The following is a 27,571-nucleotide window of genomic DNA, read 5'->3' as shown; positions in this document are numbered from 1 at the left end:
TTAAGGTACCCTTTGTTTCCCAAATGTATCAGTTAAGGGGATTAGCAGGATAAATATGTGGGGTGACTGAGACAGGTTCTGGGTGGGATGGTGTCTCAGAGAGTCGGTGCAGACTCAATGGGCCAAATGGCCTCCATCTGCACTGGAGGGATTCTATTGCAGTTCAGGCTGAGATAGACACATTTTGGTTTCTTTGGGAATCAAGGGAGTGAGGAGTAAACTGGAGTTGAACCCAAGATCTGAAACTCTATAAGAAGCTGGTATGCCCACATCTGGAGACTGCACCCATACTTTGGAACCCACACTTTCAAAGAGATATTCAGCTGATAGAGAGAGTGCAATGATATGTAACCAGGAAAATGGAAGGCATGAGGGGAATACCCGATGAAGGATTAAGGATTCTTGAATTGCAATCTTTAGAGAAGGCTGATTTATGGTTTAGTTCAATATTATAAATTGATACATGGCCTTATTACCTAAGCTTCAAAAGATCTTTATTCGCATCTACTGTATTTTGGGTGGGCATCAGTATAAAGTGCAGAAATTTGGTTCATGCGACGATATTCACAATTTGTTTTCCCCACATAGAATTGTTGATATTTCAAATGCTTTACCTGATTTTGATGGTGAATGCTGAAAATGTAGTGACTTTTGGAAAACTTGTCAGAAATATGTATGATTTCTATCTTTGTATTGTCTGATGCTGTTGCTGTTGTTTTAATGCTGTACCTCTGTGCTTCGCACTGTATGGCAATAAAGACACATAACTCATCATTGTATTGAATCATACAATCCCTACAGTGCAGAATGAGGCCATTCAACCCATCAAGCCCTATTCCCGTAACCGCACATATTTACCCTGCTAATCCCCTGACACTAAGAGTCAATTTAGCATGGCCAATCAACCTAACCCCCGCAGACAAGGGGAGAATGTGCAAACCCCACACAGTGAACTGGGAGTGCAATTGAACCCAGTTCCCTGATGCTGTGAGGCAGCAGTGCTATCCACTGTGCCATCATGCTGCCCTTGAATGGAGGAACATTATTGATGAGCCATGTGGCCAATGTCTGCTCTTATTTTCTGTGTTCTTGTGACTGGAAGAGACGGATCCATGGATACTGAGGGAAATAAGGGTGGAAATTGCAGAGGCATTGGCCAAAAGTTTCCTATACTTGCTAGTTATATGTGTGGTGCCAGAGGACTGGAGAATTGCAAATGGTAAACACACTTTTTCAGAAAAGGCTGTGAGGATAAGCCAACTCAATCCAATCAGTTTCACCTCAGCAATGTGGGATATTCTCCAAACAATAACTGCAGATAAAATTAACACTCACTTGTGCTAATGTGCATTAATTAAGGAAAACACATACATAATTATTAAAGGGGAATCATATTTAACTTGCTCGAGATTTTCATGAGGGTAACAGAAAAGGTTGATGAGGGTAATGTGGTTAATGTGAACATGGACTGGCAAAAAGTATTTTATAAATAAAGGGGCACACAGCAACCTTGTGGTAACATTTGGAGCTGATAGAATAAAAGGGACAGCAGCAACATGGATAGGAATCTGACAGAGTGACAGGAAACACAGTGGGAAGTATTTTTATTTGGATTGGAGGTTGGTTAAAGTGGGATTCCAGGAGAATTGGTGCTAGGAATTCTGCTCTTCCTGATACATATTAGAGACATCGGCAATGCTGTACAGAACACACATTCAAACTGTGGTAATTACATAATATGTGACAGCATTGTGAACAGTGAGGAGGTAGTGGTGAAGCTCACAGTTTCTTAGACAGCTCGTGGATTGGCCAAACAAGACCAATTTAAAGCAGAGAAGTGTGAAATGATTTATTTCAGTGGGAAGAAAAGGGAGAGACAAGAGAAAAGAAATGATACAATTGTAAAGACATGCAGGAACAAGGGACCTGTGGTCAAATGTGACACTAATAATTGCTGTTTAGGTGGCAGGTTGAGAGTGTGGTTACTCAGGCATTTGGGATTGTGAGCTTTATACGTCGGGGCATAGCGAACAAGAGGAAGCAAGTTGTGGGAAACCTGCAAAAACCCTGGTTTGGCCTCAATTGGAGTATTGCACTCTGATCTGGACAGCAGTGTTTAGAAAGGGTGTGAATGCATTAGCGAGGGTGTAATAAATCTCTGGGCGTGAGTCCAGGGATGAGGAAGTTCAGTTACATCGGTAGATTGGAGAATTTGGGTCTTTAGTGAAGAGAAGATTGAGAGGAGATTTGATAGAGGTGTTCAGAATTGTGGAGGGAATTGGAAGGAGCTGATAGGGAGAAGCTGTCATGTCCCAGTCTTCCTCTGTCAGGAAGTATTCCCCAAACTGAATGAACAGGGCATTGTTCCCAGTTACACTTCTCCAGCAATGCTAAATATTCTGAGTATTTCTTTTAATGTGAAACATTTATGATAATTATACAAACACAATAAGTTATTTAGAGTAAAGAAGAAACATTAAAAGTGAAAATACATGTTGACGTCCCTCTGCTGGGCTTTTAGTCTTTCCGGTATGGGCCAGTGGTCTGATTAATCCGATGGTGCTTTTCCCAGTCACCTGCGTAACGTGGCTCGAATCCCAGATTTCTAGTTTTTGAACTGCACAACGGAGCATTTAAGAAAGTATTGGGGCTGAATGGCCTCGTCTGTGCTCTCGGTCTCCTTCCACCTGGTGAGCTGATCTGACACCCACCCCAGTGGAGTCGCTGCACAGATTGCCTTAAAAATGGTCTCTAAGATAACGGAGTGACTGTGAATCTCGTCACCACTTCCATCCTGACTAATTTCCTCCACTTCAAACCATCCAACAACGTCAGAAGGAGTGAGAACTGGAGTAGGAGACTCCATCAATGAATGAGGTCCTATTTTGACCACTCGAGAATCCGGCCTTGCTCACTCCATCTCTGTTCTCCAGCAGCGGTGACATTCCAGGGTCTTGGCTACTCTGAATGGCCTGTTCGAGGATCGCCTTGCTCCAAAGCAGCTGAATTTTGATGTTTGTCAGCAAGTTGTTGAGATTTGGCTCCTCTTCACCTCCAACTTCAGACCAATCGGGGCTTCCAGGGCTGGTTGAGCAGAAACAACAATAATTGAGGATTTTGCAGTGTTGTTATATTCGAGCAGGTTTCCACATGGGGCATTTCATTGAACACCGGCTTTTTCACTTCATAAACAACTGTCGGAATGGCAATGCAATGTATTGGCCCATTTATCCTCACATAGGATTTCGCATGTCATGTTGAAGTTGCACAAGACATTGGTAAGGCCACACTAGGAATACCGTGTGCAGTTCTGGTCACTCTATTATAGAAAGAATATTATTAAATTTGAAAGAATGCAAAAAAGATTTACTAGGATGCTACCGGGACTTGATGGTTTGAGTTATGAGAGGCTGAATAGACTGGGACTTTTTCCCTGGAGTGCAGGAGGCTTAGGGATGATCTTATAGAGATCTATAACATAATGAGGGCGAGAGATCAGCTCGAAAGTCAATGTCTTTTCTCAAAGATCGGGGAGTTTAAAAGTGGAGGGCATAGATTTAAGGTGAGAGGGGAGAAACACAAAAGGGTCCAGAGGGGCAATTTTTGCACAGACGGTGGTGAGTGTCTGGAACGAGCTGCCAGAGGTAGTAGTCGAGGTGGTTACAATTTTGCCTTTTAAAAAGCATTTAGATAGTTACATGGGTAAGATTGGTATGGAGGAATATGGGGCAAACGCAGGCACCTGGACTAGTTTAATGGCAAAATCTGGGCAGCATGGATGAGTTGGGCTGAAGGGCCTGTTTCCAGCTGTAAATCTCTGTCACTCTATGACTCTAGTCCCAATAGGAAATGATGCAGGTTGTCACTGTCATTGCTGTAAGTGGGAGGTGGACAATGCTCACTCACAGCATCTGTATTCCATATGAACAGCTGGCAGGTCGACCACCAAACCGATGGTAAACATTCTGCCAACATCCAGTGAAACTGGGTAACTATGGTAACGGGTCGGTACATTGACAACACAGGACTCTGTGACAATAGCTTCATTCCCAACAGGGTGATGTCACCAGGATCCACAATTCCCCCAGTTTGGAGATTCCTGTCAGGAAGCAAGGAGCAAAGTGTAAGACACCAGAGAAAATACAAGAGATCTTTATTTCTATCGAACCAATCATTATCTCAGGAGTTCCCAAATGAATGACTTCTTTAAGAGGTCAGAGAGTCATCGAATTTTGCATCACAGAAAGAGGCCATTCAGCCCCTCGTGTATGCACCGGCCATCAGCACCGATCTATTCTCATCCCATTTTTCAGCGCGTATTCACATATACGACCTGGATGAGGGAACCAAATGTAACATTTCCACGTTTGCTGACAACACAAAACTGGGCAGAATTGTGAGTTGTGAGGAGGATGCAAGGAGGCTTCAAGGTGATTTGGACAACTTGAGTGAGTGAACAAACACATGGCAGATGCAGCACAACGCGGCTAAATGTGAAGTTATACACTTTGGTGTGAAAAACAGAAAGGAAAGGATCAGATGAGATCTGATTAAAACATATAAAATTCTAACAGGCTGGACAGACTACATGCAGGAAGGATGTTTTCCGTGGTTGGGGAACCAGCAACATTTACCAAGAAGTGGAAAGCGGAAGATCACCTCCAGTGATAAACAGGAGTTAGAGCATCCGGTCGAGGCGGCTGAGGGACTTCACTGGTGCATTCTGGGAGAAGTCGGACCAGCAACATTTACCAAGAAGTGGGAAGCTGAAGATCTGGTGTCAAGGAGCGGTAAACCCGAAACACTACATTAGTGTTTCCCTCGCTCCCTCCTCGAACCAAAAAAAAGGCCACCGTGGGAAGGTAAAAGTGAAGGTAAGAGTTTTATAAATTTTCTCAAATAATTTAATTGGTGCTCGAAATGTCGGTTGGTGGGGTTAAGTGTTGCACTTGTGGGATGTGGGAGATCCGGGGCTTTCAGCATCTCAAATTGGGCGGGATCCTGGATTCAGGATTCAATCCTGGACCGGGGAGCGGCGCGGGCTTGGAGGGCCGAAGGGCCTGTTCCTGTGCTGTATTGTTCTTTGTTCTATCTCGGACAACTATGTCTGCAGGAAGTGCACCCAACTGCAGCTCCTTTCAGACCGCATGGATAGGTTGGAGCAGCAGTTGGATGCCCTTAGGAGCATGAAGGAGGCGGAAAGCATCATAGATAGGAGATTTAGAGACGTGGTCACACCCAAGGTGCAGGCAGATGGATGGGTGACCGCCAGAAGGGGCAGGCAGTCAGTGCAGGAATCCCCTGTGGTCATCCCCCTCTCTAACAAGTATACCATTTTGGATACTGTTGGGGGAGATGGGCTATCAGGGAATAACAGCAGCAGCAGCCAAAGCAGTGGCACCATGGCTGGCTCTGTTGTTAAGCAGGGAGGGACAAAGAGCACAAGAACAATAGTTATAGGGAATTCTATAGTTAGGGGTGTAGATAGGCGTTTCTGTGGACGTGAAAGAGACTCCAGGATGGTATGTTGCCTCCCTGGTGCCAGGGTTCAGGATGTCACTGAACAAACAGAAAGCATTCTGAAGGGAGAGGGTGAACAGCCAGAGGTCGTGGTACATATTGGTACTAACGACATAGGTAGGAGGAGTGATGAGGTCCTGCAGCAGCAGTTTAGGGAGTTAGGTAGAAAGTTAAAAAGCAGGATCTCGAGGGTTGTAATCTCAGGATTACTCCCTGTGCCACATGCCAGTGAGGCTAGGGATAGAAAGATAGTGCAGCTCAACATGTGGCTAAACAGCTGGTGCAGGAGGGAGGGTTTCAGATATCTGGACGATTGGAGTCTCTTTCGGGGCAGATGGGACCTGTACAAGAAGGACGGGTTGCATCTAAACTGGGAGGGCATAAATATTCTGGCCGGGAGGTTTGCTAATGTCACATGGAAGGATTTAAACTAGTTTAGCAGGGGGGTGGGAACCAAAGCAAAGGTGAATTAGCTGAAGGAGAACCAGAGAGTCGGGCCAGTAAGACCCAGAGAAACAGCAGGCAGGGTGGCGTTTATAATCAAAGAGGATCTGGTGGACTGAAGTGCATCTGTTTCAATGCGAGAAGTGTTACAGGTAAGGCAGATGAACTTAGAGCTTGGATTAGTACTAGGAAATACGATGTTGTTGCCATTACAGAGACTTGGTTAAGGGAAGGACAGGATTGGCAGCTTAACATTCCAGGATACAGATGTTTCAGGCGGGATAGAGGGGGATGTAAAAGGGGTGAGGGAGTTGCACTACTGGTTAAGGAGAATATGATGTGGAGATGCCGGCGTTGGACTGGGATAAATATAGTAAGAAGTCCCACAACACCAGGTTAAAGTCTAACAGGTTTATTTGGTAGCACAAGCCACTAGGTTCGGAGCGCTGCCCCTTCATTAAGGAGAATCCCAAGGCATTTTATACATACGTTAGGAACAAGAAGGTTGTCAGAGAAAGAGTCGGACCTCTCAAGAACAAAGGAGGGGAATTATGCTCAAAACCCAAGGAAGTAGGTGAGATCCTAAATGAATACTTTGCATCAGTATTCACAAAGAAGAGGGACATGTTGATTGGTAGTGTCTCAGAGGGATGTGCAGACCCGTTAGAACAAATCGCAATTACAAGGGAGGAAGTGTTAGGTGTTTTAGGAAGCATAAAGGTAGACAAATCCCCAGGGCCAGATGGCACCTGTCCCAGATTATTGAGAGAGACAAGAGGTGAAATTGCTTGGCCTCTAACAGAAATCTTTGTTTCTTCATTGGACACAGCTGAGGTCCCAGAGGATTGGAGGATAGCAAATGTGGTCCCGTTATTTAAGAAGGGTAGCAAGGATAACCCGGGAATTATGGGCCAGTGAGCTTGACGTCCGTGGTAGGGAAATTGTTGGAGAAGATTCTTACAGATAGGATCTATGCACATTTAGAACTGAATAGTCGCATTAGCGATAGACAACATGGTTTTGTACGAGGGAGGGCATGCCTCACAAATTTGGTTGAGTTTTTTGAGGTGGTGACAAAAATGATTGACGAGGGAAGGGCCGTGGATGTCGTCTACATGGAATTTAGTAAAGCATTTGACAAGGTCCCTCATGGCAGACTGGTGCAAAAGATTAAATCTCACAGGATCAAAGGTGAACTAGCGAGATGGGTACAGAACTGGCTTGGCCATAGAAGACAGAGGGTAGCAGTGGGGGGTTCTTTTTCTGATTGGAGGTTTGTGACTAGTGGTGTTCCACAGGGCTCTGTACTGGGACCTCTGCTGTTTGTGATATACATATAAATGATTTATAAGAAGATGTAGCTGGTCTGATTAGTAACTTTGCAGACGACACAAAGATTGCTGGAGTTGCGGATAGTGATGAACATTGCCAGAGAATACAGCAGGATATAGATAGGCTGGAAAATAGGGCGGAGAAATGGCAGATGGAACTTTATCCAGATAAATGCTAAATGATGCATTTTGGTAGATCTAATGCAGGGGGGAGCTATACAATAAATGGCAGAACCATCAGGTGTATAGACACACAGAGGGATCTGGGTGTGCAAGTCCACAGATCCTTAAAGGAGGCAGCACAGGTTGAAAAGGTGGTGAAGAAGGCATATGGCATGCTTGCCTTTATTGGACGGGGCATAGAGTATAAAAGTTGGCATATGATGTTGCAGTTATATAGAACGTTGCTTCGGCCACATTTGGAATACTGCGTCCAGTTCTGGTCGCCACACTACCAGAAGGACGTGGAGGCTTTGGAGAGAGTGCAGAAAAGGTTTACCAGGATGTTGCCTGGTATGGAGGGTATTAGCTATGAGGTGAGATTCAGTAAACTAAGGTTGTTCTCCCTGGAAAGACGGAGGTTGAGGGGCGACCTAATAGAAGTTTATAAAATTATGAAGGACATGGATAGGGTGAACAGTTGGAAGCTTTTTCCCAGGTCAGAAATGACAAACACAAGGGGTCACAAGTTCAAGGGGGGCAAGGTTCAATACAGATATGCGGGGAACATATTTTACACAGAGGGTGGTGGGGGCCTGGAATGCACTACAAGCAAGATGGTTGAGGCAGACACGCTAGGATCATTTAAGACTTATCTAGATAGCCACATGAACAGACTGGGAATAGAGGGATACAAACGGATGGTCTAGTTAGGAACACATGATCGGTGCAGGCTTGGAGGGCCGAAGGGCCTGTTGCTGTGCTGTGTTGTTCTTTGTTCATCAGGTGAGTATGAGGAGAATATCGCAGCTGTACTCCGGGAGGTCACCTCAGAGGGCTCATACAGCGAGGCAATATGGGTAGAGCTCAGGAATAGGAAAGGTGTATTCATAATGTTGGGGGTTTACTATTGGCCACCCAACGCTAGCGGGAGATAGAAGAACAGATATGTCGGCAGATTTTGGAAAGGTGTAAAAGTAACAGGGTTGTTGTGGTGGGAGATTTTAACTTCCCATATATTGATTGGGACTCACTTAATGCTAGGTGCGTGGATGGGGCAGAGTTTGTAAGGAGCATCCAGGAGGGCTTCTTGAAACAATATGTAGATAGTCCAACTAGGGAAGTGGCCATACTGGACCTGGTATTGAGGAATGAGCCCAGCCAGGTGGTTGATGTTTCAGTAGGGGAGGAGTTCGGGAACAGTGACCACAATTCAGTCAGCTTTAAGGTACTGATGGATAAAGATAAGTGTAGTCCTCAAGTTAAGATGCTAAATTGGGGGAAGGCTAATTACAACAATATTAGGCAGGAACTGAAGAATGTAGATTGGGGGCAGATGTTTGAAGGCAAATCAACATCTGGCATGTGGGAGGCTTTCAAATGTAAGTTGATAGGGATTCAGGACCGGCACATTCCTGTAAGGATGAAGGATAAGTATGGCAAGTTTTGGGAACCTTGGATAACGAGAGATATTGTGAGCCTAGTCAAAGAGAAAAAGGAAGCATTTGTCAAAGCTAGGAGGCCGGGAACACACAAAGCAAGTGTAGAATACAAGGAAAGTAGAAAGAAACTGAAGCAAGGAGTAAGGAGGGCTAAAAGGGGTCACGTAATAGCATTGGCCAGCAGGATTAAGGAAAATCCCAAGGCTTTTTATACATATGTAAAGAGCAAGAAGGTAGCCAGGGAGAGGGTGGGCCCACTCAAGGACAAGGGAGGGAATCTATGCGTGGAGCCAGAGCAAATGGGTGAGGTATTCAATGAGTACGTTGCGTCAGTATTCACCAAAGATAAGGACTTGGTGGATGATGAGTCTGGGAAAGGATGTGTCGATAGTTTGAGCCATGTTGATATCAAAAAGGAGGAAGCATTCAGGTTCTTGAGAAACATTAAGGTAGACAAGTCCCTAGGGCCTGATGGGATATACCCCAGAATACTGAGAGAGGCAAGGGAGGAAATTGCTGGGTACTTGAGGGAAATCTTTGTATCCTCACTGGCTACAGGGGACGTCATGATGTGGAGATGCCGGCGTTGGACTGGGGTAAACACAGTAAGAGTTTTAACAACACCAGGTGAAAGTCCAACAGGTTTATTTGGTTGCAAATACCATTAGCTTTCAGAGCGCTGCTCCTTTGTCGGATGGTGTGGAAATCTGCTCTCAAACAGTGCTCTCAAAATGGATTTCCATTTGTTTGAGAGCAGATTTCCACTCCATCTGACGAAGGAGCAGTGCTCCGAAAGCTAATGGTATTTGCTACCAAATAAACCTGTTGGACTTTAACCTGGTGCTGTTAAAACTCTTACAGGGGAGGTCCCAGAGGATTGGAGAACAGCCAATGTTGTTCCTTTATTTTAGAAGTGTAGCAAGAATAATCCAGGTAATTACAGGCCGGTGAGCTTGACATCAGTGGTAGGGAAATTATTGGAGAGGATTCTTCGAGACAGGATTTACTCCCACTTGGAAATAAGTGGACGTATTAGTGAGAGGCAGCATGGTTTTGTGAAGGGGAGGTTGTGTCTCACGAACTTGATCGAGTTTTTCGAGGAAGTAACAAGGATGATTGATCAGGGTAGGGCAGTGGATGTTGTATACATGGACTTCAGCAAGGCCTTTGACGAGGTCCCTCATGGCAGACTGGTGCAGAAGGTGAAGTTGCATGGGATCAGATGTGAGCTGGCTACGTGGATACAAAACTGGCTTGGTCACAGAAAACAGAGGGTAGCAGTGGAATGGTGTGTTTCTGAATGGAGGGCTGTGACAAGTGGCGCTCCTCAAGGATCAGTGCTGGGACTGTTGCTGTTTGTAATATATATAAATGATTTGGAGGAAAATGTAACTGGTTTGATTAGTACGTTTGCAGACGACACAAAGGTTGGTGGATTTCCGGATAGCGGTGAGGACCATCAGAGGATTCAGCAGGATGTAGATCAGTTGGAGACTTGGGCAGAGAGATGGCAGATGGAGTTTAATCCGGATAAATGTGAGGTAATGCATTTTGGAAGGTCTAATACAGTTAGGAAATATACAGTAAATGGCAGAACACTTAAGAGTACTGATAGGCATAGAGATCTGGGTGTACAGGCATACAGGTCACTGAAAGTGGCAATGCAGGTGGAGAAGGTAGTCAAGGAGGCATACGGCATGCTTGCCTTCATCGGCCGGGGCATTGAGTTTAAAAATTGGCAAGCCATGTTGCAGCTTTATAGAACCTGAGTTAGGCCGCGCTTGGAATATAGTGTTCAATTCTGGTCGCCACACTACCAGAAGGATGTAGAGGCTTTGGAGAGGGTACAGAAAAGATTTACCAGGATGTTGCTTGGTATGGAGGGCATTAGCTATGAGGAGAGGTTGGAGAAACTTGGTTTGTTCTCACTGGAGCAACGGAGGTTGAGTGGCGATCTGATAGATGTCTACCAGATAATGAGAGGCATGGACAGAGTGGATAGTCAGAAGCTTTTTCCCAGGGTGGAAGAGTCAATTACTAGGGGGCACAGGTTGAAGGTGCCAGGGGCAAGGTTTAAAGAAGATGTACGAGGCAGATTTTTTACACAGAGTAGTGGGTGCCTGGAACTCGTTGCCAGGGGAGGTAGTGGAAGTGGATACGGTCGTGACTTTTAAGGGGCATCTTGACAAATACATGAATAGGATGGGAAGAGAGGGATATGGTCCCGGAAGGGTAGGGGGTTTTAGTTCAGTCGGGCAGCATGGTCGGTGAAGGCTTGGAGGGCTGAAGGGCCTGTTCCTGTGCAGTAATTTTCTTTGTTCTTTGAATGTTGAACAAGGGGGCTCAGTCTTAGGATACGGGGAACACCATTTAGGAATGAGATGAGGGGAAATTTCTTCACTCAGAGGGTGGTGAACCTATGGAATTCTCGGCCAAACAAGCTGTGAAGACCAAGTCACTGCATAGCTTCAAGAAGGAGAGCGAGATTGTTTTTAGATTTTAATGGCATCAAGGGGTATTGGGAAAAACAGAATATGGAATTGAGATAGAGGATCAGCCATGATCACATTGAATGATGGAACAGACACGAAGGGTTGAATGGCCGACTCCTCTTCCCAGTTTCTGTTTTCAAGTTCTGATGAAAGGTCACAAACCTGAAAAACTAACTCTGTTTCTCTCTCGAAACAGATGCTGCCCAATCGGCTGAGCTTTCTTTTCTGCTTTTATTGCAGATTTCCAGTGTCTGAACAGAACCCAACCAGAGACAGCACCTTCAGTAGAGGGGAACCAGTGAGTGCAGAACAGAACCCAGCCAGAGTCAGCACCTTCAGGAGAGAGGAACCAGTGAGTGTAGAACTGAACCCAACCAGAGACAGTACCTTCAGGAGAGAGGAACCAGTGAGTGCAGAACAGAACCCAGCCAGAGTCAGCACCTTCAAGGGATAGAGAGGTAACTAATCTAAACCCTGTATTCAAAAACAGAGGTAGAGAGGAAAGAGGGAACCAATGACCAGTCAGCCGAACGTCAGTCATAGGGCAGCTGCTCGAGCCCATTACCAAGCGTTTGGAAAGCAGTGTTATGATCAGATAAAGTCAGCATGGATTTACAAAAGGGAAATCATGCTTGATAAAACTACTGGAATTCTTCGAGGATGTAACTGGTTGAGTTGACCAGGAAGAACCGGTGGATGTTGTTTCTTTAGAATTTCAGAAGACTTTCGACAGGGTCGCTCCTAATGTTTTTAATTGTTAAAGGTTACAGTTTGTTTGTTAGTAGGTTTACATTAACACTGCAATGAAGTTATTGTGAAAATCCCCTCGTCGCCATACTCCGGCGGCTGTTCAGGTAGACTGAGGGAGAATTTAGCATGACCAATGCACCGAACCAGCACGTCTTTCAGACTGTGGGAGGAACTGGAGTACCCAGAGGAAACACACACAGACACGGAGGGAACGTGCAGACTCCACACAGACAGTGACCCAAGCCGGGAATCGAACCTGGGTCCTTGGCGCTGTGAGACAGCAGTAGTAACCATTGTGCCGCCCCTCTACTATGTAAAGGTAAAGTACATGGGATTGTGGGTAGCGTCTTGAGATGGATAGAAAGCTGATTAACAGACAGGAAGTAAAAACATGGCATAAATGGGTCTTTTTCCAATTGGAAGGCAGTGATTAGTGGAGGACCGCAGGGATCAGCGCTAGGACCCCAACTGTTCATATTATATATTAATGATTTGGACGTGGGAACTAAATGTATTATCTCCAAATATGGAGATGATACAATATTGGATGGGAGGGTGAGCTGTGAGGGGCATGCAGAGATCCTTCAGCGCGATTTGGACAGGCTGAGTGCGTGGGCATCTGCATGGCAGATGTAGTATAATGTGGATAAATATGCGGTGACCACTTCATTATCCACTTCAGTAGCAAAAATAGGAAGGCAGATTATTATTTGAATGGGTGTAAATTGATGAAGGTGGATACTCAGCGAGACCTCGGTGTCCTTGTGCATCAGTCAGTACAATCAAGTCTTAATGCATAAGACTTTGGTTAGGCCACATTTGGAGTATTGTGTACAATTCTGGTCGCCACACTTCCAGAAGAATGTTGATACATTGGAAAGGGTGCAGAAGAGATTTTCCAGGATGTTGCCTGGTTTGGAGGATACAGACTATGAAGAAGGTTGAACAAACGTGGATTGTTTTCTTTGGAGCATCAGAGGACGAGGGGGGACCTGAGAGAGGTTTACAAGATTATGACAGGGTTAGATAGAGTGGATTGTCAGAGTCTTTTTCCCAGGGTCGAGCGGTCAATAACTCGAGACAAAGGTGAGAGGGAAAGTTTAAAAGAGATGTAAGGAGCAAGTTTTTCAGACAGAGAGTGGTGAATGCCCGGAACGTGCTGTCAGAGGAAGTAGTGGAAGCAGATTCTGTAACACGGGCGGCACGGTAGCACAGTGGTTAGCACTGCTGCTTCACAGCTCCAGGGTCCCGGGTTCGATTCCCAGCTCGGGTCACTGTCTGTGTGGAGTTTACACATTCTCCTCGTGTCTGCGTGGGTTTCCTCCGGGTGCTCCGGTTTCCTCCCACAGTCCAAAGATGTGCGGGTTAGGTTGATTGGCCAGGTTAAAAAAATTGCCCCTTAGAGTTCTGGGATGCGTAGGTTAGAGGGATTAGCGGGTAAAATATGTGGGGGTAGGGCCTGGGTGGGATTGTGGTCGGTGCAGACTCGATGGGCCGAATGGCCTCCTTCTGCACTGTAGGGTTTCTATGATTTCTATGATAGAACAACGTTCAAAAGGCATCTGGATAGATACATGAATCAGCAGGGAACAGAGGGATATGGACCACATCGAGGCAAGAAAATATTAGATTAGAGAGGTGTAATAAGTCTGCTGGAGGCAGAAGTTCCTTCATCAAAATGCCCTTATTTACACCTCTAACAGCAGGACACCGAGTGCTTACAGTTAGCAGTCTACCTCCGGGGGTGTTAGAGGAATTGACACTCCCAGTTAAGTACAAGGCAAAGACTCACTGATTGGCCCATCAATTGGATCCTTATTCAGGGAGTTCATTCTCCAATCGGCCAACCTCAATGGCCTGATTGAAGTCATTACAAGAGGCATCTGCGTCGGCACAGACTTGGTGGGTGAGAGGGCCTGTTCCTGTGCTGTACTCTTCTTTGTTCAGTCCCTGAAAGTAAGTGCATAGGTACAGAGACAAAAAGACGGCAAATGGTACGTTGGCCTTGAGAGGGAGAGGATTTGTGTCGAAGAATAGGGATGTTTTACTGCAGTTGTATAGGGCAATGATGAGGCCACACCTGGAGTATTGTGTGCAGTTTTGGTGTCCTTATCTGAGGCAGGATGTCCTTGCTACAGGGGGAGTGCAGCAAAGGTTCACAGGCTGATTCCTGGGATGGCAAGTGTCATATGAAGAAAGATGAAGTTAGTTAGGATTATGTTCACTGGAGTTTAGAAGATTGAGAGGGGTCTCATAGGAACTTATAAAATTCTAACAGGACGAGAAAGGGTAGATTCAGGAAGAATGTTACCGATATCCTTTGTGTAAGGATAAAGGGTAAATTTTTAAGACCGAGGTGAGGAGAAATTTCTCCACCAGAGAGTGGTGAATCTGTGGAAATCGCGAATGCAGAAAATAGTTGAGGCCAAAATGTGTGATGTCAAGAAGGAATTAAATGTAGCTCTTGGGGCTAAAGGGATTAATGGATATGGGTGGAAGGTGGGATCAGGAAAGAGAATTTGATCAGCGATGATCATAATGAATGGTAGAGCAGGCTCAATGGGCCGAATGGCCGACTCTTGCTTCTATTCACTGTTTAAAGAAAACAAAGAAAAGTGCAGCGCAAGAACAGACCCTTCGGCCCTCTAAACCTGTACCGAAATGATGCCCGAACTAGACTTAAAAAACCTGACTTAGTCCGTATCTCTCTGTTCCCTCCCTATTCATGGACCAATCCAGATGTCTCTTACATGTTGTTCATGTGCCTGCTTCCACCACCTCCTGTGGCAGCATGTTCCAGGTATCCACCACTCCGCATGAAAATTCTCCCCCACACATCTCCCTTAAACTTTCCCCCTCCCACCTTGAACATGTGCCCCTTGTAATTGACACTTCCACCCTGGGAGAAAGCCTCTGATTATCCACCCTGTCTGTGCCTCTCACAATTTTGTACACCTCTATCAGGTCTCCCCTCAGCCTCTGTCTTTTCAGTCAAAACAATCCGCATTTATTCAACCTCTCCTCAGAGTCAACACCCTCAAGACCAGGCAACATTTTTCTATGTGTGAGAGAAAGGAACGAGAATTTGTGGAACGAGCATTAAAACGCGAGAAGTCCCGGGTTCAAATCCCGGACGAGCCCAGTAGGGTTTCTTTTGCTCATTGTTCCACTGGAGCAAGCAGAGAGGGAGTGATTTGTGGCAGGAGTGCTGGTGAGAGATTTATTTAATTATTTATTTTGTTAGTTAGTGTGTTTTTTGGCCTTTATTTTGAATACTATTTTTCTTTTCTTAATTTTAAACTGAAAATCGGAAGTGGGCTGCTAAGGAGTCTGGGAAGGGTTTTTTAAGCGCGCAAAGTACAAAAGGTAGGCTGCAGTATACAGCGGGCAGTGTCGGGAGCGGGCAGGGGAGTGATTGGGAAGCAGAGTGTGAGCTATAAGCGCTTTGGCTCACAGGGCTTCGGGGGACAGGGCGAGCAGGGGTGAGTTTTAATTCTTATTTACTTTTCTGAGTACCTTGGTATAAAGGGTCAAATATGAGTGTGAAGCCAGTGCGTTGTTCCCAGTGTCGGATTTGGGAGGTCCTGGAGGCACCTGGCCTCCCGGACATCCACATCTGTGAGGGGTGTGTCGAGCTGCGGTTCCTGAGGGACTGTGTTAAGGAGCTGGAACTGCAGCTCGAGGATCTTAGGCTGTTAAGGAAGAATGAGGAGGTGATAGACAAGAGCTATCATCAGGTGGTCACACCAGGGCCACGGGTGGAGGGCAAGTGGGTAACGGCCAGGAAGGGTAAAACTCGGGTGATTGAGAGCACCCCGGTGGATGTGCCCCTACACAACAAGTACTCCTGCCTGAATACTGCTGGGGGGGACAGCCCGCCTGGGGGAAGCAGCAGTGGCCGTGTCTCCGGAGTGGAGTCCGGCCCTGTAACTCAGAGGGCTAAGGAAAAGAGGATGAAGGCAGTGTTAATCGGGGACTCAACAGTAAGGGGGTCAGACAGGCGTTTTTGCGGAGGCAGGCGGGAGTCTCGGATGGTGGTTTGCCTCCTGGGGCCGGGATCCAGGATGTCGCTGGTCGACTCCCAGAAATCCTGAGGGGGGAGGGAGAGGAGCCAGAGGTAGCGGTACATGTTGGTACCGCTGATGTGGGAAGGAAGGGGGAAGGGGGTCGTGAAAAGAGAGTATAGGGAATTAGGGAGACAGCTGAGAAGGAGGAAAGCAAAGGTAATAATCTCAGGATTGCTGCCTGTGCCACAGGAAGGTGAGGGCAGGAATGGAGTGAGGTGGAGGATGAATGTGTGGCTGAGGGACTGGTGCAGGGGGCAGGGATTAAGGTTCCTGGACCATTGGAACCTCTTTAGGGGCAGGTGTGACCTGTACACACAAAACGGGTGGCACTTGAATCCCAGGGGGACCAATATCCTGGTGGGAAGGTTGGCTAAGGCTACTGGGGAGAGTTTAAACTAGATAGGTTGGGGGGAGAGGATTGAGACAAGGTGACTGGGAGCGAGGAAGTTAGCTCGCAAACAGAGAAGGGTTATAGATGGTGCAAGAGGGAGGATGGACGGGGGATAGAGAAGGGGAGAGCTCAGACCAAAGGATTGAGTTGTGTTTACTTTAATGCCAGGAGTGTAGTGAATAAAGGGGATGAGCTCAGAGCGTGGATCGATGCCTGGAAGTGTGATGTGGAGGGCCATTACGGAGACTTGGATGTTTCGGGGACAGGACTGGATACTCCAGGTGCCGGGATTCAGATGTTTCAGGAAGGACAGGGAGGGAGGCAAGAGAGGGGGTGGAGTGGCACTGCTGATCAGGGATAGTGTCACAGCTGCAGAGAAGGCGTATGCTGTGGAGGGATTGTCTACAGAGTCTCTGTGGGTGGAGGTTCGGAGTGGGACGGGGTCGATCACTTTGCTGGGAGTTTTCTATAGGCCGCCCAATTGTAACAGGGAGGTGGAGGAGCCCGACAGGGAAACAGATCCTGGAGAGTTGCAATAATAGCAGAGTTGTTGTGATGGGAGACTTTAATTTCCCAAACATACATTGGAATATCCTGAGGGTAAGGGGATTGAATGGGGAAGAGTTCGTTAGGTGTGTTCAGGAGGGTTTCCTGACACAGCATGTGGACAATCCGACAAGAGGAGAGGCTGTACTTGATCTGATACTGACCAATGAACCTGGACAGGTGTCAGATCATAGAAATCATAGAAACCCTACAGTGCAGAAGGAGGCCATTCGGCCCATCGAGTCTGCACCGACCATAATCCCACCCAGGCGCTACCCCCACATATTTACCCACTAATCCCTCTAACCTACGCATCTCAGGACTCTAAGGGTCCATTTTTAACCCGGCCAATCAACCTAACCCGCACATCTTTGGACTGTGGGAGGAAAGCGGAGCACCCGGAGGAAACCCACGCAGACACGAGGAGAATGTGCAAACTCCACACAGACAGTGACCCGAGCCGGGAATCGAACCCAGGACCCTGGAGCTGTGAAGCAGCAGTGCTAACCACTGTGCTACCGTGAGATCTGTCAGTGGGAGAGCATCTTGGGGATAGCGATTATAACTCTATCTCCTTTATGCTTGCATTGGAAAAAGAGAGGATCAGGCAAGCAAGGAAAGCGTTTATATGGAGTAAGGGGGAATATGAAGACATAAGGCAGCAAATACGTGGAGTAAATTGAAAGGAGGTATTCTCGGGGAAATGTACTGAAGAGAGGTGGCAGTTTTTCAAGGAATGTCTGTCTAGAGTTCTACAGGACAACGTTCCGAGCAGACAGGGAGGAGTTTGTAGGTTAAAGGAACCGTGGTGCACGAAAGCTGTGCGGGACCGAGTCGAGAAGAAAAGGAAAGCGTACAAAAGGTTCAGAGAGCTTGGCGAAGATAGGGATTTAGAAGAGTATATGGCTTGTAGGAAGGGACTAAAGAAGGAAATTAGGAGAGCCAGAAGGGGTCACGAGAAGGCCTTGGCAGGTAGGATTAAGGAAAACCCTAAGGCGTTCTCTATAAATATGTGAAGAGTGAAAGGATGAGACGTGAAGGAATAGGGCCTATAAATGGTGAAGGTGGGAAAATCTGTACGGAACCAGTAGAAATGGGGGAGGTGCTTCCTGAGTATTTTGCATCGGTTTTCACAGAGGAGACGGACCTGGGTGGATGTACTGCGGGCTTGCGGTGGACTGAAAAGATTGAGTATGTGGGCTTTAACAAAAAGATTCTATGATCTATGATCTAAGGTTGTGCTGGAATCTTTGAATGGCATCAAGATAGTTAAGTCGCCGGGTCCGGATGGGATGTACCCCAGGTTACTGTGGGAGAAGAGGGAAGAGATTGCAGAGCCTTTGGCGATGATCTTTGCGTCGTCGATGGAGACGGGAGAGGTGCCGGAGGATTGCGGATGTGGTTCCTATTTTCAAGAAGAGGAATAGGGATAGCCCAGGAAATTACCGACCGGTGATTCTAACCTCAGTGGTTGGTAAGCTGATGGAGAAGATCCTGAGGGACAAGATTTATGAGCATTTAGAGAGGTTTAGTATGCTCAAGACTACTCAGCATGGCTTTGTCAAAGGCAGATCGTGCCTTACGAGCCTGGTGGAGTTCTTCAAAAATGTGACTAAACACATTGACGAAGGGAAAGCGGCAGATGTGGTTTATATGGATTTTAGCAAGGCGTTCGATAAGGTCCCCCATGCAAGGCTTCTAGAAAAAGTGAGAGGGCATGGCATCCAAGGAGCTGCTGCCCTGTGGATCCAGAACTGGCTTGCCCAAAGGAGGCAGAGAGTGTGTATAGATGGGTCTTTTTCTAAATGGAGGTCGGTCACCAGTGGTGTGCCCCAGGGATCTGTTCTGGGACCCTTGCTGTTTCTCATTTTCATAAATGACCTGGATGAGGAAGTGGAGGGATGGGTTGGTAAGTTTGCCGACGACACGAAGGTTGGTGAGGTTGTGGATAGTCTGGAGAGATGTCAGAAGTTACAGAGGGACATTGATAGGATGCAAGACTGGGCGGACAAGTGGCAGATTGACTTCAACCCAGATAAATGCGTAGTGGTCCATTTTGGCAGGTCAAATGGGATGAAGGAGTACAATATAAAGGGAAAGACTCTTAGTACTGTAGAGGATCAGAAGGACCTTGGGGTCCGGGTCCATAGGGCTCTAAAATCAGCCCCGCAGGTGGAGGAGGTGGTTAAGAAGGCGTATGGTGTGCTGGCCTTTATCAATTGAGGGATTGAGTTTAGGAGTCCGGGGTTAATGATGCAGCTATATAAGACCCTCTTGGAGTACTGTGCTCAGTTCTGGTCACCTCATTGCAGGAAGGGTGTGGAAAAGATTGAAAGGGTGCAGAGGAGATTTACAAGGATGTTGCCTGGATTGAGTGGCATGCCTTATGAGGATAGGCTGAGGGAGCTCGGTCTTTTCTCCTTGGAGAGACGTAGGATGAGAGGAGACCTAACAGAGGTATATAAGATGTTGAGAGGCATAGATCGGGTGGACTCTCAGAGGCTTTTTCCCAGGGTGGAAATGGCTGCTACGAGAGGACACAGGTTGAAGGTACAGGGGAAATGTTCGGGGGAAGTTTTTCACACAGAGGGTGGTGGGCGAGTGGAATCGGCTGCCGTCAGTGGTGGTGGAGGCAAACTCAATAGGGTATTTTAAGAGACTCCTGGATGAGTACATGGGACTTAATAGGATGGAGGGTTATAGATAGGCCTAAAAGGTAGGGATATGTTCGACACAACTTGTGGGGCCGAAGGGCCTGTTTTGTGCTGTAGTTTTTCTATGTTTCTATGAATCCACCCAGAGACATCACCTTCAGGGGAGGAGCGAGAGGGACCAGTGAGTGTAGAACTGAACCCAGTCAGAGTCAGCACCTTCAGGGGAAATACATGAATGAGAATAGGTGGAGCAGATGACTGCATGGCTGGAGAGATTATATAGCAGGGAGGCTTTTAGATTCTTGGGGCATTGGGACCATCTCTGGCTGAGCTGGGACCTGTACAAGTTGGACAGATTACATCTGAACAGGAATGGGACCACCATCCTCACGGGGAGCTTTGTTCGTGCTGTTGGGATGGATTTAAACTAAATTGGCAAGGGATGGATCCTGACAGGTAGTGATAGAATCTTCAGGTTTGAAAAGTGGTCAGGGACAGGAGGGAGTGACTGCAGCTGAGGCAGATAAGGGGACTCAGAGGGCAACTATGGTAGCCTCTGCAACTGTCCAATAACTTTCAGCACCTTTCAGCTTTGGATGAGAGTGGGGGCTGCAGGGTGAATGAGCTGACTGACCTTGGCACTGTGGTACAGGATGCCATTCAAGTGAGGGAAGCACATTAGAATGAGTGGACACTATAGTGAGGGGAAGTGACATTGTTCTCTGCAGCAAGGAGCGAGAATCCAAGTGGCTGTGTTGCCTGCCTGGGATGGGTGGCAGGATTCAGGACAACTCCTCCTGGCTGGAGAGGAACTTGCAGTGGGAGGAGGAAAGTCCCTTTGCCGTGGTCCACATGGCAACCAATCATTCAGGTAGAATGAGGGAAGAGGTTCTGCATGGAGAGTTTGAGGAGCTTGGCACTAAATTAAACAGAACCTCTGAAGTTATAATCACTGGATAATTGCCTGAACCTTATGCAAATTGACAAAGGATACATCAAATTAGAGAGATGATTTCGTGGTTGAAAGACTGATGTGGGAGAAGTGGGTTTCGGTTCGTGGGCACTGGTATCAATACTGGGGAAAGGGGGAGCTGTACAGTTGGGACGGCCTACATCTGAACCATGCTGGGGCCAGTGTTCTTGCAAACTGCATAATTAGGTAAGTGGAAAGAGCTTTAATCAAAAAGGGGCAAGGGGAATGGTGTGGTGGTTCTGGGGAGGGATATGTAGGCTAACTAAGCAAGAAGATATGGCAGCATTGCAAGACAGCTCTTTTGGTAATGATGCCCAGAGTGTGACAGGAAGGGACACTGTGGACATGCAGCAAAAGAAAATAGCTGAAAATAGAGGCAAAGAGAAGAAAAATGGGAAAAGGGCAAAATTAATGGCACTTTATGTAAATGAAAGTTGTAATTTGGCACAAAATGTACAGTGAACCAATAAACAAATGACACAAAATGAGCTAAAATCTTCTTGCCATGACAGAGATTACAAGGAGATCAAAGCTGGTGACAATATATTCAGAGACATGTGACTTTCTTTAAGGACAGGCAGGAAGGAAAGTATGTTGGGGGAGCTTTGTTAATATGAGATGGAATAAGGACAACAGCAAGAAATGATCTTGGGTCAGAAAATGTAGAATCCATATGGGTGAAGGGGAAAAATAACAAGGGGAAGAAGACACTGGTGGGAGTAGCCTGTCGGCCCCTGGCAGTAGATATACTGTAGGGCGGGGAATGAATCAGGAGATAACGAGGATATGAAGGAAAAGGCAGTACATTAATCATGGCTGACTTTAATCTTCCTGTGGATTCAGACAATCAAGTTTGCAGAGGTAGCCATGAGGAAGAATTCAGAGTGCATTCGGCACAGTTTCCATGAAGAATATTTTGTGGATCCGAGCAGAAACCAGGCCAGTTTGAATATTGTAATGTATAATGAGACAGCTTTCATAAAGAGTCAGAGTAAAAGCTCCGCTGGGAAACAGTGACCTTAACATGGTGGAGTTCAGCATTCAGTTCTGGAGTGCAAACTTGCGTCAGAAGCAACTGTGCTCAACTTAAATATGGGTAATTACAAAAGAATGAGAACAGAGTTGGCTGGACTGCAAAAGATGATTAGCAGAAAAGACGATCGATCAGCAATGACATACGTTATGAAAATAGTTTTTGACTCACAACAAAGATATATACCAGTGATGAACAAGGATTCTGAAAGGGAATAAATCAACCATGGTTAACCGAGGAAGTTAAGATTGCATTAAACTGAAAGAAGAACATAGGATGTTTCATATATTCGTGATAAGACAGAGCATTGGGGAAGTTTCTAAAACCAACAAATGATGACCAAAAAAATACTAATGTGGGAGAAGATGAACGACGAACGTAAATGAACAAGTAATATAAAAAGAATCAGAAAGAGTTTCTTTCAATATATAACAAGGGTTATATATTTAAAGAGAGAGGCTAAAGTGAACATAAGCTCCTGAGAGATTGAGACTGGGAATTAAAAGTGGGGAACCATAAAGTGGCAGAGGAGTGAAATAAATAGTCTGTGTCAGGACGGCCGAGTAGTCGAAGCGGCTGCGTTCAGGTCACAGACTCCTCTAGAGGCCTGGGTTCAAAGACATCAGTCCTGACATTGATTAAGGGTGGCAGTGGCAGGAAATCATTGCAGGTGATATTTTGCATATCGCCAGAAAGAAAAGATCAGAACAGGGTAAATGCAGTCTTACCCAGCTAAACTATCCCTCCTTATCCTTCTCAACCTGTCCACACCTTTGACATGGTTGACTGCACTATCCTGCTCCAATACCTTCCCACTGTCAGGTCAGTGTTCACAGCAGATGAAGATGTTAATGTACCTGACATCCTGGGAAAACTAATGATGGATGAAGGGCTGGGCCTCAGTAAACAAGTGTAGAGAAGGCTGGAGTTCTCAATCATCTGCACCTCAAGCAGCAGCTCCTCCATCTCAATGTGTGTGGTGAGATCAGGCCATTCTGCTCAGTCAGGAACACCCAGACTGACGATAAGAGAGAGAGAGGCGTTAATTAGAACCAAACAAGAAGGGAGATTCAGTCAGAGGAACCAAGCCCCACCCCCAAAACAGAGCACAGGATGATCCCAGGATCTAACCGTGGCCTCTGCAAAGTGAGTTGCTCTAACCCGGAATGGCACTGAGTCCCACACATAGAGCACAGGAAGATCCCAGTCTCTGTGCTGATTGGCCTGACTCCAGGGAGTTTGCAGTACCACCACTGCTGAGACTGGGGAACTGCAGCGTGACATGTTTACACAGGAAGCTGCCATTGGAGACCCTGAGCTGCGGATTCCTAAAATCCTACAGCGTCGAAGGCAGTCATTCGGCCCATCGAGTCTGCACCATCCACAATCCCACCCAGGTCCTATCTCCATAACCCCATGCATTTACCCGAGCTGGTCTCCCGGACACTCAGGGGCAATTTAGCACGGCCAATCCACCGAACCCACACATCTTTGAACTGTGGGAGGAAACCGGAGGAAACCCACGGGGAGAACGTGCAGACTCCGCACAGTCAGTGACCCAAACCGTAATCGAACTCGGGTCCCTAACCACGGTGCCGCCCTATTCACAGCCGGGCAGGACGGGATTCCCGCTGCCGAAACCCTTCCCCCATCCGGAGCTCCGCCGCGGGCTCAGGATCCGGACCCGGGGACTGAAGCCACTGGCGGGACATTTGCTGCCGCTCCGCGCGGTGTCTGATGGGCCTGTGACCGGCAGCTGGGAAAACCAATCGGAAATTGCCGCATCGCGGTTATCCAATGGCCGCTCTGCGCCCACTGAGTGACAGCTACTTTATCCAATCCGTGAACTCCATAGTCAGAAGTTCGAGACCATTGAAAATGACGCTCCAATTGTACCCAATCACAGACCGCGTTGCTAACAACACACGCCCCCAATGTGATTGACATCTTCTCTCGCCAATCGTAACGCACTGTCCAATCGGAATGTGCCGCTCGTGCGCGACTCGTGCAGCGTCACTCCCAACCCAACGTCATTGCGTCATTCAATTCGATCCGGAGCTGAAACCAATGAGAAATCAAAGAACTTGTGGCCGAAATAATCCTTAAAGTGGAACCGCTCACAGAATTATGGTTGTCCAATTATAATTATTTGATGGCAGTTAAAGCGGCAAAAGGACTGCGGAAAGTCAGAGGATGCAAAAGCTGAACCCCGCGGGAAAGGAAGGAGGAAATAAATGAAGGGAACAGGTGACAAAAAAGAACTGGGAGGAAGGCAAGCAAGAAGCAGCGGCGTTTCGAGTGGGAATTCCAGAGCTGCGACCCAGAGAGCTGAAAGTGTGACCATCACTGGTGGAGTGAACCAAGATGTGGAGATGCCGGCGTTGGACTGGGGTGAACACAGTAAGCAGTCTTACAACACCAGGTTAAAGTCCAACAGGTTTATTTGGTAGCAAATACCATAAGCTTTTGGAGCACTGCTCCTTCGTCAGATCTGACGAAGCTTATGGTATTTGCTACCAAATAAACCTGTTGGACTTTAACCTGGTGTTGAGAGACTTCTTACGGAGTGAACCAAATCAGGGATGCTCACGAGGGCAGAATCAGAGGAGCTCAGATATCTCAGAGGATTGTTAGGCTGGAGGTGATGAAAGGGAGGAAGAGCTGAGGACATGGAGCGTTTTGGAAACACGGATAAGAATATTAAAATTGAGACATTGTTTAACCACGAGTCAGTGTTTGTCACTGAGCACTGAGTTGATGCATCAACGGTATTTGGAGTAAATTCAGATTTAATGATGAGAACTCAATTTGCAGCTTTCTGGACACAACAGCACAATAAATCGCATCAGAATTGGACCACTTGGCCCCTCAAGCCTGCTGCTCCGTGCAATAGGATTATGTTTTAGATTCCCAAACCACATAATCTTTACAAAGCAGTAACAGCCCATTTGGCCTATCAAGTCTACACTCCCGTATTGAAAATGCACGCTGTCCAATCCCACTCTACCGCCTCATAGCCCCAGAGACCCGGGTTTGGTCCTGGCCTTTGCTGACTGTGCAGATTTTGCACATTCTCCCCCATGAGTTTCCTCTGGGTGCTCTGATTCACTTCCATGATTCAAAGATGTGCAGGTTAGGTGTATTGGCCATGTTAAATGTTCGTTTAATTTCCAAAGATGTGTACATTAGGCACTGAATCGTTGCAATGTTTACACTGACTTTAAAATTTTCTCCTCGTTCTTGATGAACTCATGACTGGAACATGAAAATCTCTATCAGTGAATCCCTACATTGCAAAAGATGGCCATTCGGCCCATTGAGTCTGCACTGATTCTCTGACCTGTCCAATAACCTCACATATTTACCCTGTTAATCCTCCTAATCTAAACATACTGGGAGACATAAGGGTAAATTTAGCATGGTAAATCCACTTACACTATCAATGGAGTGTGGGGGGAAACCAGAACACCCGGAGGAAAGCCACGTGGACACAGAGAAAATGTGGAAAAACACGGAAGTCACTCAAGGCCTGAATTGAACCCGGGTCCCTGTCATTCTGCAGCAGCAGTGCGAAAGCCACACTTCTTTCTCTTCCAAAAGACCATAAGACATAGGAACAGAATTAGGCTACTCAGCCCATCGAGTCTGCTCTGCCATTTTACTCATTCCCATTCTCCTGTCCTTTCCCCATAACCCCTGATCCCCTTATTAACCAAGAATCTACCTTTCTCTGTCTTAGAAACACTCAATGACCTGGCCTCCACAGCCTTTTGCGGCAAAGATTTCCACAGATTCGCCACTCTCTGGCTGAAGAAATTCCTCCTCCTCTGTTTTGAAGGATCGTCCCTTTAGTGTGAGGTTGTGCCCTCTGGTTCTAGTTTTTCCGACCAGTGGAAAAATCCTCTCTGTGTCCACTCTGTCCAGGCCTCGCAGTGTCCTCTAAGTTTCAATAAGATCCCCCTCATCCTTGTAAATTCCAACGAATACAGACCCAGAGTCCTCAACCATTCTTCATACAACAAGCTCTTCATTCCATGGATCATTCTTATGAACCTCCTCTGGACCTTTTCCAAGGCCAGCACATCCTTCCTTAGATAAGGGGCCCAAACTGCTCACAATACTCCAAATGGGGTCTGACCAGAGCCTTTGCCAGCCTCAGAAGTACATCCGTGCTCTTGTATTCTGACCCTGTCGACATTGCATTTCCCTTCCTAACTGCCGACTGAACCTGCACGTTTGCCTTAAGAGAATCTTGAACAAGGACTCCCAAGTCCGTTTGTGCTTCTGAGTTCCTAAGCATTTCACAATTTAGAAAACAATCTACGCCTCCATTCCTCCTTCCAAACTGCATAACCTCACACTTTTCCACATTGTATCCAATCTGCCACTTCTCTGCCCACTCTCCCAGCCTATACAAATCCTTCTGCCGCACACCTGCTTCCTCAATGCTACCTGTCCATCTACAGGTCCTCACAGACTTCTTCCCGTAAGGAAAAATACCCAACTTCTCAATCGATCTTCGTTGCTACAAACCTTTATCAATGGAATCATTCATGTGAATATCCTTTGCACTCTGTCCAAACTTCGACAAGTGTGGTGCCCAGCACTGGACTCAGTGCTCCAGGTGAGGCCTGTCTAGTGTATTTAAACGCTCAACATGATCTTCTTATTCATGTATTTAATCCTCCAATAAAATGTGGAATGCCATTTGCTTTATTAACTGCTCTCCCAACATGCTCAGCCACCTTTAATGACTTTTGTACTTCGAAACCGAGATTCCTTTTTTCCTGCATTTCCTTAAGAGTTTCTCCATTTATTTCTCCACAATCTCAAAATGAACCAACTCACACTTCTCTGCATTGAACATCATATCGTTAGGTGATTGACCCGCACAGGTGCCCGACTGTGTCAAGTTGGGGAATTTCACAGTAACTTCATTGCAATGTTAATGTAAGCCTTACTTGTGACTAATAAACTTTCCTTTAACTTTACTTTTCTGTACTTTTACTTTATCTGCCACTGGTCTGCCCAGAGGACAGCAATGGAATCATTCACTCAGCATCTACACATTGTTCTGAGCTCCAGGATCTCTCAGACTAATTCACTCAGCCTTTCAACATGGAACAACCTCCTCATTCCGGGGAGCAATCGAGTGAACCTTCTCTGTACCGCCTCTAATGCAAGCTTATCTTTTCTCAAATTTGGATACCATAGCTGTTCACAGCATTGCAGATGTGGTCTCCATAAACTCCTGTACAATTGTAGCAAGACACTTTTCTTCATCTACTCCAATTAACTTGCAATAAAAACAAACATGCTATTTGCTTTTGTGATTGTTTTAATGAGTAATCCAAATTGTGCTCCGAATTCTCCTCAACATTTTAAATCCGTCACATTTCAACCTCTCCTCAGCTCTGAAGAAGAGTCATAGACACTGGAAGCATTAACTCTGTTTCTCTCCCGATAGATGCTGCCAGACCTGTTGAGGTTTCTAGCATTTTCTGTTTTATTTCAAATTCCGTCTCTCTGCCATCCTCACCTCCTTTTAGACACACATTTGTTATTTTTTAACTCTCCCATTCGACTTAGGCAACCAACTGTCTTGTCATTTAATCATTACTCCACTTCTCCTTGTTTAGCAAAGACAAGAGAACAGTTCGCACTCGATTCAGTGATGAGTGATGAATGAGAAATTATGTGAGGAGTTGTGACAGAAAATCAACATCTCCGCCTTCTCCCTGGAATCCTGCACATTCTTCCTTTTCGGAG

The 27,571-nt window shown here is 46.4% G+C and overlaps 1 long non-coding RNA gene across 3 annotated transcripts; it reads right to left on the bottom strand.

Annotated features, from left to right (window-relative positions):
* Positions 1-1,824: 1,824 nt before the first annotated feature.
* On the bottom strand, positions 1,825-23,553 carry LOC144484725 (uncharacterized). 3 transcript variants are annotated; one of them, XR_013496110.1, is made up of 3 exons: positions 23,229-23,553; positions 22,660-22,820; positions 1,825-3,084 (listed from the first exon to the last, which is right to left on the bottom strand). It is a non-coding gene; the product is annotated as an uncharacterized LOC144484725 (long non-coding RNA). The 3 variants fall into 3 exon arrangements; XR_013496111.1 differs by having other exon boundaries at positions 23,391-23,534; XR_013496112.1 differs by lacking the exon at positions 23,229-23,553 and adding an exon at positions 22,934-23,014.
* Positions 23,554-27,571: the final 4,018 nt, after the last annotated feature.

Source organism: Mustelus asterias, unplaced genomic scaffold (assembly GCF_964213995.1).
Source record: "Mustelus asterias unplaced genomic scaffold, sMusAst1.hap1.1 HAP1_SCAFFOLD_124, whole genome shotgun sequence".
NCBI classification, from domain to species: Eukaryota; Metazoa; Chordata; class Chondrichthyes; order Carcharhiniformes; family Triakidae; genus Mustelus; species Mustelus asterias.
Note: the sequence above shows the minus strand (reverse complement) of the source record. Positions and strands in the feature narration are given on the sequence as shown.